We start from the raw sequence: 8459 nt of genomic DNA on the forward strand, positions 1-8459 counted from the left end.
CTATTTTTTACATCCAAATACACATACATGTTAATAGGTGATTTTTATGCTCATTTTGAGTATTAGTACTATTGAAAAATGCTCATGATTACACAGTATACCATGTCCTGTGATTTTATTCTTTTGAAAAACATGAGGAGCCAGATTATAGAGCCACCTGAAACTCATATTTTTAACTGGGAAGATGTTGTGACAGATTATCACATAGGTCAGATAGTAATGTACAAAAACAGAGACATTCTGTTATAAATACACACAAAAGTGAATATTCCCAATGATTTGTGACAGTGTGGTGATAATAAAAATGAATTAATTGGAAGAGATTTATGGAAATGTGGTTTTTAATCAGGGATATAAATAATTGATACATAATACCTTGTCTCATGACAGGAAAGAAATTATTTTAGACATAAAAAATGAAATTACAGGAAGAGTTATGAGTCCTGTTATTTCAGAATTGCTGATTGTTTTGGATACAAAGCCATTTGCATGTAAGCCACTAGTATGTGAGATATTTTTTAGAGGTTTTTATTGTTTTTGTTTTTGATTCTTCTACTAATTTCAATTACCTATCACCTATAATGGTATCTGAAGGATTGCCCAAGATATCTTGAACAAGTTCAAAATGAACAGGTCAATTAATGACGATCTTGCATCTACAAGTCAATGAAGGGCAATGAAGATAGATGATGAAAACATACACATTTAATATGTGCTATTTCTCTTGCTATGCTGTGCCAGAGAGATAATTTTGATAAGATTTAACAATTCTATGATATGGGGATGAATTGGAAAGGCAACTTGAAGGAAAATAGAACATATTATGACCTCTGGGGAACTGACACATGATGATAATAGGGACACATATAATTAATGCATAGTGAATAGATGAAGAATGAAGTTAATATTTTAAAAGTACATGGAAATGATCATAAATTAAAAGATAAAATGGTGTGATCTAATTTCTTCTCTGAAATGTCTTTGATTTTAAATTGTACCTAATAGTTCTTCAAACAGGTTATAGTAATAGAAGTCCAGTGATGCAAATAATGGGATGACAGGGAAAAGGAAGAAAAAGGAAAACCAAGACCCATTATTTCCTAAATCTTACATTATATCAGTTGGGAAAGTGGAGTTGAGGAAGTTAGGGTTACTTCTGAATAGGAGTAAAGACAGTTCATGATGAGATACATGGTTTAAGCTGGGATAACTTCTACTTGGAAGACATATTTGGTTTTAGAGAATTAGAGACAGCAGAGTACAGAATGCAAAAGAGGAATTATATCTCTTGATACTATGGATAATTAAATAATGGAAGAGGAGTAAAGGGAAGTGCTTCATGTTTCTTTCTCATTATGCATCTTGTATCAGCAGTAGTCAAGCTTTAGTTTGAATTATGCATGCAAAAGTATTCACTGAACACCTTCTCTGTACCCGAAACTGGCCTAAGTACCAGCATTTCAACAGTGAAGACATGATAGAGTACAGTGAAAAAGTAAAACATCCAAAATGAATAAATAAATAAATCAGCAAGATAATGTTGGAGAATGGCAAAATCAACAGAGTGGTGACATAGAAACCCACAGTTGAAAGCTACTTTCTAGGATGCTCAAGAGAGTAATTTTTGAATATGCATCAACCATGTAGTGATTTGGTAGAAAGGTATGTCAAAGGAAGCAGTAAGTTCAAGGCATTGATTAGGAACAGAAAGAAGATCAGTGTGTTTGAAGAAGCATAGAATGGGAGAATCACAGCAGAGTATGAGTGTGTGCATGTGAACAAGAATTCTACAACACTTCAGGTCACTGGAAAGAAAATTCTTAATAGAAAATTAGTGGAACATTCTAAGCAAGAAAGTGAAAAAGAAATCACAATTTTAATTTGCAAATGATCATCTGACCTGTTTGTAGGCAATGGATTGTGGAAGTAGGGAACTTCAACAACCAAAGTGGTACACATGAGAAGAAATCATGGACTGACTAATATCATGACTGAGGACATTGAACTATTCCTGGGATGTGTACTGGTGAGAAGAAACCACCAGGAATTGAATTGTCTCTTGGGTAGGGTAGGAGGTGTGTCCAATAATGTGTGTGTGCATATCCAACCTGTGTCATCATCATCTTTTTTTTTAATCAATCACAGTTATTTCTATATTTCTACCTTATCTATATTGATACAGATTTTTTAAAGTCAACTCAAGAGAGTTAGCCAACTAGCTTGACTTCTTTTTTTTTGAATGCATAATAAAATTGTGTGACACTATTCATAAATTAATAAAGTTATCCTCTAAGAGTTATAACTAACATTTTCTTTTTGTGAGATTAGTAAAATTTTTTTTACATTGACCTGCTGTACCATTTTTCAAAATTAAAACCTCAGCCTCTTTTAATTGACTTCTCTGTGAAGGGAAAGGGTCACAAACACATGATTGAATGAGTTTGGCAAATGAGACTTCTTTAGTTTATTATTTATTTCACTCTTGATCATATACTGTATGTTTGTTTTTCAAACTTCTGAATAGCTCTGATACTCAGCCTCCTGGGTTATTGGTTTTTAACTTAAAAAATATTATAACAGTCAAGCTAGGATAGTTGTTGCTCTCTCTGGTTGTTTGTGATAACTTCATTGATGTAAATGAAAGTTAAATGGATTGGGGATGGGAGATTGCTTCATTTTTAATCTTAATTTCTATTTGTATCTACCTTTTATGTTAAAGCACACATCATGCTTATTAAAGTGGGACTAAGTACTGAAAAGTAATCAAAGATGAAGGTGATCCTTTTGAGTTCACATTTATTCAATCTGTTTACAGGTATAGTTTTGAGGAAATGTCTGCTTATTGAATTTCTTACACAGAAGTCAAAATGAAGAATTTATTTTTATATTTTTCCACTTGTTTTAGTTTTATAGAGCTATCATAACAAAACACAGTAGACTAGGTGGCTTAAACAACACATATTTTCTCATAGTTCTGGAGGCTAGAAGTCCAAGATCAAGGTGCTTGCAAGATTGGCCTCCTCTGAGGCATTTTTCCTTGACTGAAAGAGAGGTCTCTTCCTATGGCTCTCTACTTGTATACATATCCCTTGCCTCTCTTGTGTCTTAACATCCTCTTCTTACTAGGGCAAAGATCAGACTGGATTAGGGCCCAGCATTATGTCTGCTTATTAACTTAGTCATTTCTTTAAAGCTCTATTTCCAAAAACAGTCATATTTGGAGATACTGGGGTTTAGGACTTCAACTTCTGAATTTTGAGTGGACATAATTTAGCCCACAACACCACTGAAAAGTGGAATGAAGCAAATTATGAATGTGACCCTGTACGAAAAAGTTTTTGTTGAATCAAAGTGAAGTGATGAATCTCAAAATGCTCTTTTTCCTATTTACATTATTGAAATCTCCAAAGTACTTCAATGAGTAGAGTGAAGTTAGCCACTCAAAATTAACTGATAACATGTACTCTTTATATCCAGGCTATCCAGGCATGCAGAACATTTTGAATTTAGCTCCATGACTAGTGCATTTAAATCTCCTTGACTAATGAAGGTCATGTGAAGAGAATAACAAAAGATATCCAGTTAGCAACAAAATTCAATTTCACTCTGCATTCATGTCATTCACATGAACATTCCATTAGCACAAGGAGATTTCACTCTGCACTAGTCATGGCAAGCTAATTCTCAAAGTTTTTGCAGAATTTATAAGAACATTTTAATACATTTATGAGTGACTAAACTTCACTTACTCATTGAAGTACTTTTTCGAAGATTTTGTTCATCATTCACTTTGATTGTGTGCTTCAGTTGGCTTCTCCATGAAACCCTTGTTAATTTTGTTATGAATTTATCCAGTTGACATAGGTAAAATTCTGATATATATCCATGCTCCTTAGGTTTTAGGGCAATTTGGATACCAAAATATGGTAGACTAATATCTTTTACTCCATTAGTGTCTTCTAATGCAATTCCCCCTGTACATGTTTCCATAAATTTTCTTGATCATTGAAGATGGTGGTAAAACTACTTGGGGGATCTTAAACCCAAATTAATCAGTATTTATAGCTGAGGCTATAATGTGCATTGTTTTGCCAATTGTTTTTTAAAGTGACTGCCTAAAGGAAGTTACACCTATAAAAGAACCTGGGTCAGGTCCATCATGGATAGTGAACTCACCTGTTGGTCTCAGAAGAGCATAATCATGGAAACAGAAGAAATAATAAACCAAAGATTTGAAATGGCTTCAGAAATCCAAGAGAAGGATGCTATTTTTACATGTCAAATTTTTGTTAAATATAATTGATACCACTGGTTATCCATGAGGAGTCCTGCTTCCTCACATGTTGAAGTTTGAACATGAGAAAAGCACGTCAAGGCAAGCATATGAACCAGGGTTTGTTTAAAAACGGGAAACAGATTTCTCCCAAGAGGGAGAAGGGGGCCATAGCTGATATCCTGGTATCCACAGAAGCAAGGTATTCTGCCCTTTTTTTAAAAAAAAATATATATATATATATATATATTTTTCTTATCTCTGTATATAAAGTATGTTCACAATTTTTCTTATCTCTGTATATAAAGTATGTTCATGCCGATTTATGCCTTATACATGTACTTTTGTATATATATCCTAGGATTACTTTGTTCTCCTGCTTTTCCCCCCATATCGTCTCCTTTCTGCTAGTGACTAGGCCCAGGAATGCTCTGTGGGATGGCCAAAAGGTGGGAAACTGGTGGGCTGAAGGGAGAAGGGCAGAGTAGAGTAGCCCTGGCCTCATAGATTGACCTGACTTAATTTACCTATCTATACTGACTTGCCTATCTAATTCTAGCTTCACAATCATATATATACTTTGATCTATCTAATACCAAATTATGCCTAAGTTAGAAAAATATTAATAAATGTGACCTTGCAATACATGTGGCCATAGGCTGAAGCTAGGAATACTAAACCAAGGTCTTGGCAATGGGAAAAAATGTCTTCAGTGCTCCACAGCCAGCCAGTGTCTGTCCTCCCCTCTTCTTTTGCTATGCCTCTCTGAAGCTATCATGGGAGTTGGGAGTTGTCAAGGATGTTCATTCTGACTTAAGAAAGGAAGCTTATTTGGCAGCGAGAGGGGAAATAAAGATTAGCTTGCATATCCCATCAGAGTGTGATCAGAGAAAGAGTCTTCCTTCAAGATAATAGACCTAGTGGGAAATCAATTCAGTTGGGTGAGGTGATCTGTACTGAAAAGGGGGCAGAGCTGTAGGGTATGAAAAATTATCCCTCACTTTATCTTCACAGCAGTCTCTTCTTTTTCATGCTAAGTGCTCACAGATGCAATATATTCTCAAGGCCACTCTCATGGTCAAGCCAAGCCCCAGTGGCTCCCAAGTTTACTTGTTCTGTTGTGCACTATCGAGTGGGTACAAGAGTAATTCTGCCAGTAAAAACACATTCACTTTTTATTTTGAAACAGCTATATTGGGAGAAAATTTTATTTTCTTCATTAAATCTATGTATCATTGTGTCATGTAGTGTGTATATTAAACTGGACCTTTGAGCACATTTCTAATTTAAATGTCTATCTAAAAAAAATGTTTTGAAGACATTCTATTTACATTGAATGGCCTAAATTTAATTAAAGTAATACTTTTTCAGAAAGGTTAACATAATCAATATTGGTACAATGAATAATCTCTCAGAAGATCAACAGTTGGGTTATGTTGATCTAAAATTATCAAATCCAGGAATTTCAGATTCAAAAGAATGCTTTATGTAGGTATATATAGGCATGAATTGATTTTTTATAAATTATTTCACAATGTGAAATATCAAATTCATAATCACTACAATGAAATTTTAGTTTTATCTGAACTAAATTTTAGTTTCATCTGTACTTTGTTTTTCCATAGGAGTTTCATACAAAGATTTAGAAATTTATTTGTTCTAAATTTTGAGAGTCAATTGTTTTCTGGTTAAATTTACTCAGTAATGCCTTATTATATATAAATTTTCAGTGTAGTAATTATTAATTAAACCATTTATATTCAAATTTTTAAACTAAATGATATTATAGGATTTTTAAAGTTGACCTTACATTGTTGTTATAAATTATCATATTAATACAGCAGGAATCCAAAACTAAATTGACCTTATCTTTCAACATTTCAGCAGTTCTTCTTAGTGACAAGATTCAAGTCATCAGGAATAACAATAACACCATAGGTCGCTTACATAAATTGAAACCTAAAGATTAGGTTTCTAATCATGGCAGTTGAATTTTGTTTAGCTGATGGTATTCTAGTTTCACAATTATACCCTTATTACCCAGTTGCTTCCTGAGAAATTGATTAATCACATTTGTCTATTAAAATTATATCTTTCATGTTTGTACTACTAATGTGGAAAACACTAGATTTATTTCAATATCACATACTTGATAATACAAATTAATGTGCATAAATTAGAGTAAGTTAAAAATTTGACTCCTAAATGTACAAGAAATGTATATTATAGTTAGAAAACAAAATAAAGGTTGTAGATTAACATGTTTGAAGTATGAAGAACTTGGTATTTTGTTTGTAGTACCTCTTTGTAATTTGTTTGTGAATTTAAAATGTGCCCATAAGAAATTCTATTAAAACAAGATCAGTTTTGCAAAAGAACAAAAACAAAGTCTCACTGATAATTCCTTTCATATACCATATTTTTCTTAGTGATAAAAAATGGAAGAGCTTTCACAATTGTATTTGTAATCTGTGATCTCCACCATTTCCCCAATGGCTTGTTTCTGAACAGCAAAATACGCCACAGTAAGAATTTTTAGATTTGTAATTTATGCAAATTTTAAGATATTTCATTGGCTTACAAATGTCTTTCCTATGCACATTCTCATTTCATCTTATACAGTTGTACTCTATAACATTACTACTTTATCTCATGTATTTTTTTGAGGATCTATTATCTTGAAGAAATTTAGTGCTGAAGGAAATACCAAGGGTAGAAACATATAATTAAAGGAATGAAAAGTAGAACCTGTAAAAGTAAGGGGAATATGATTAGTTTGTCTAAAGAGGTAAAAATGATCTTCAGTTATAGGAAAACTTTAATATTGAAGGGAAAGAACAGGTAGTTACCACTGATGCAAATGATGGGTTAAGATAAAATAAACAAGAAATTGAAGGAAGACATGCTAGAAACAAACTCAAAGGTTATTTGGAATGAACATGGTACTTAGTCATCCTGACTGCTCAATCACCATGGATGGTATTTGATTTGCTTGTTTTATTGTTTCTTTCAATATGTAATAAGTAATTTATGTAAAACACATTTTGCAACTACAAACATTTTTTTTTAAACTCTTTAATACTGGGAGATAGAATTGTAGAAAATATTTTCAAATATTTTGGTGCACTTATTACAGTGCTTCAAATGAATTTTTCAAGTGTGCTCTTCTTGATATGCTTTCATATTGTGCATGAAAAACAGAAACCCTGAAGTAAAATAAAATATACTAATTGTTCTCTAACTCTGTGTTGAGGCTCCCCAGGAGATTGTAGTGAATTCAAAAGGCACCACAGGGTATTTTAAATTTTAAGGAAAATAGTAATATGCAACATCTGTTAGCAAACAGACTACTACCTACAGGTAGTTCACAGTTTAATATTAGAACACAGTAATAGCTTTTGAGGGCGCCACATCTTTTAGAAGCTGAGTTTTCAGTGGTTCCTGTGATAAAATGCAAGTACCATGGGAAAATCAATGTGATGAAGGATTTAAGGAGTGTGCTAATATGAGTCTAAAAATGAAGAAGTTGCATATTGACAAAACAGATACATGTATATTATTATCTAGGTGGTTATTTAAAAATAAAATAAAACATGCTTTTTATTTCTTTCAACTTATGTACCTTATAATTTTCAGATAGCTACTCAGATGTTAGACCATAAGTATTGACTGAGTTGTTTGGGCTTAACTAATTAACATGAACTGTGACATTTAAAAAATTATTTATGAGGCTCTATAAAAATTAGAAGGCAGAAAGATCACTGTGAACTGAAACATTTAAGAATCTCTATTACTTTTTAGGTGGTATATTTTTGGTTGTAAGGTAATAACGTGCATTTCATACTCTTATTTTTTCAGACTTCAGATATACTTAATAAAATTTATTTTTAGAAATAAACTAAAAGTTTTGCATATGATTGTTACATTTAGTAGTATCTGTTATAACTAATTACACTTTCCAACTTTTAGATAAATGATAGATTATTTGAAAGATGGGAAAAAAACCCTAGGCGTCTAAGGGCTTTTTTCTGATCATCAAATGCACTAACCCGTGTAAGTGTTTTGTACATGTACAATGTGAACCAAATGTTAGTGATGTCAGTTTCCAGGAAGGGGTTAGCAACATGCCTATGTTGACAAATGGGTTGAATCTAATCTTTGTCAATTAGTGAAAGAAAATTAGATT

Source organism: Ictidomys tridecemlineatus, chromosome Y (genome assembly GCF_052094955.1).
Source record: "Ictidomys tridecemlineatus isolate mIctTri1 chromosome Y, mIctTri1.hap1, whole genome shotgun sequence".
Classification (NCBI taxonomy): domain Eukaryota; kingdom Metazoa; phylum Chordata; class Mammalia; order Rodentia; family Sciuridae; genus Ictidomys; species Ictidomys tridecemlineatus.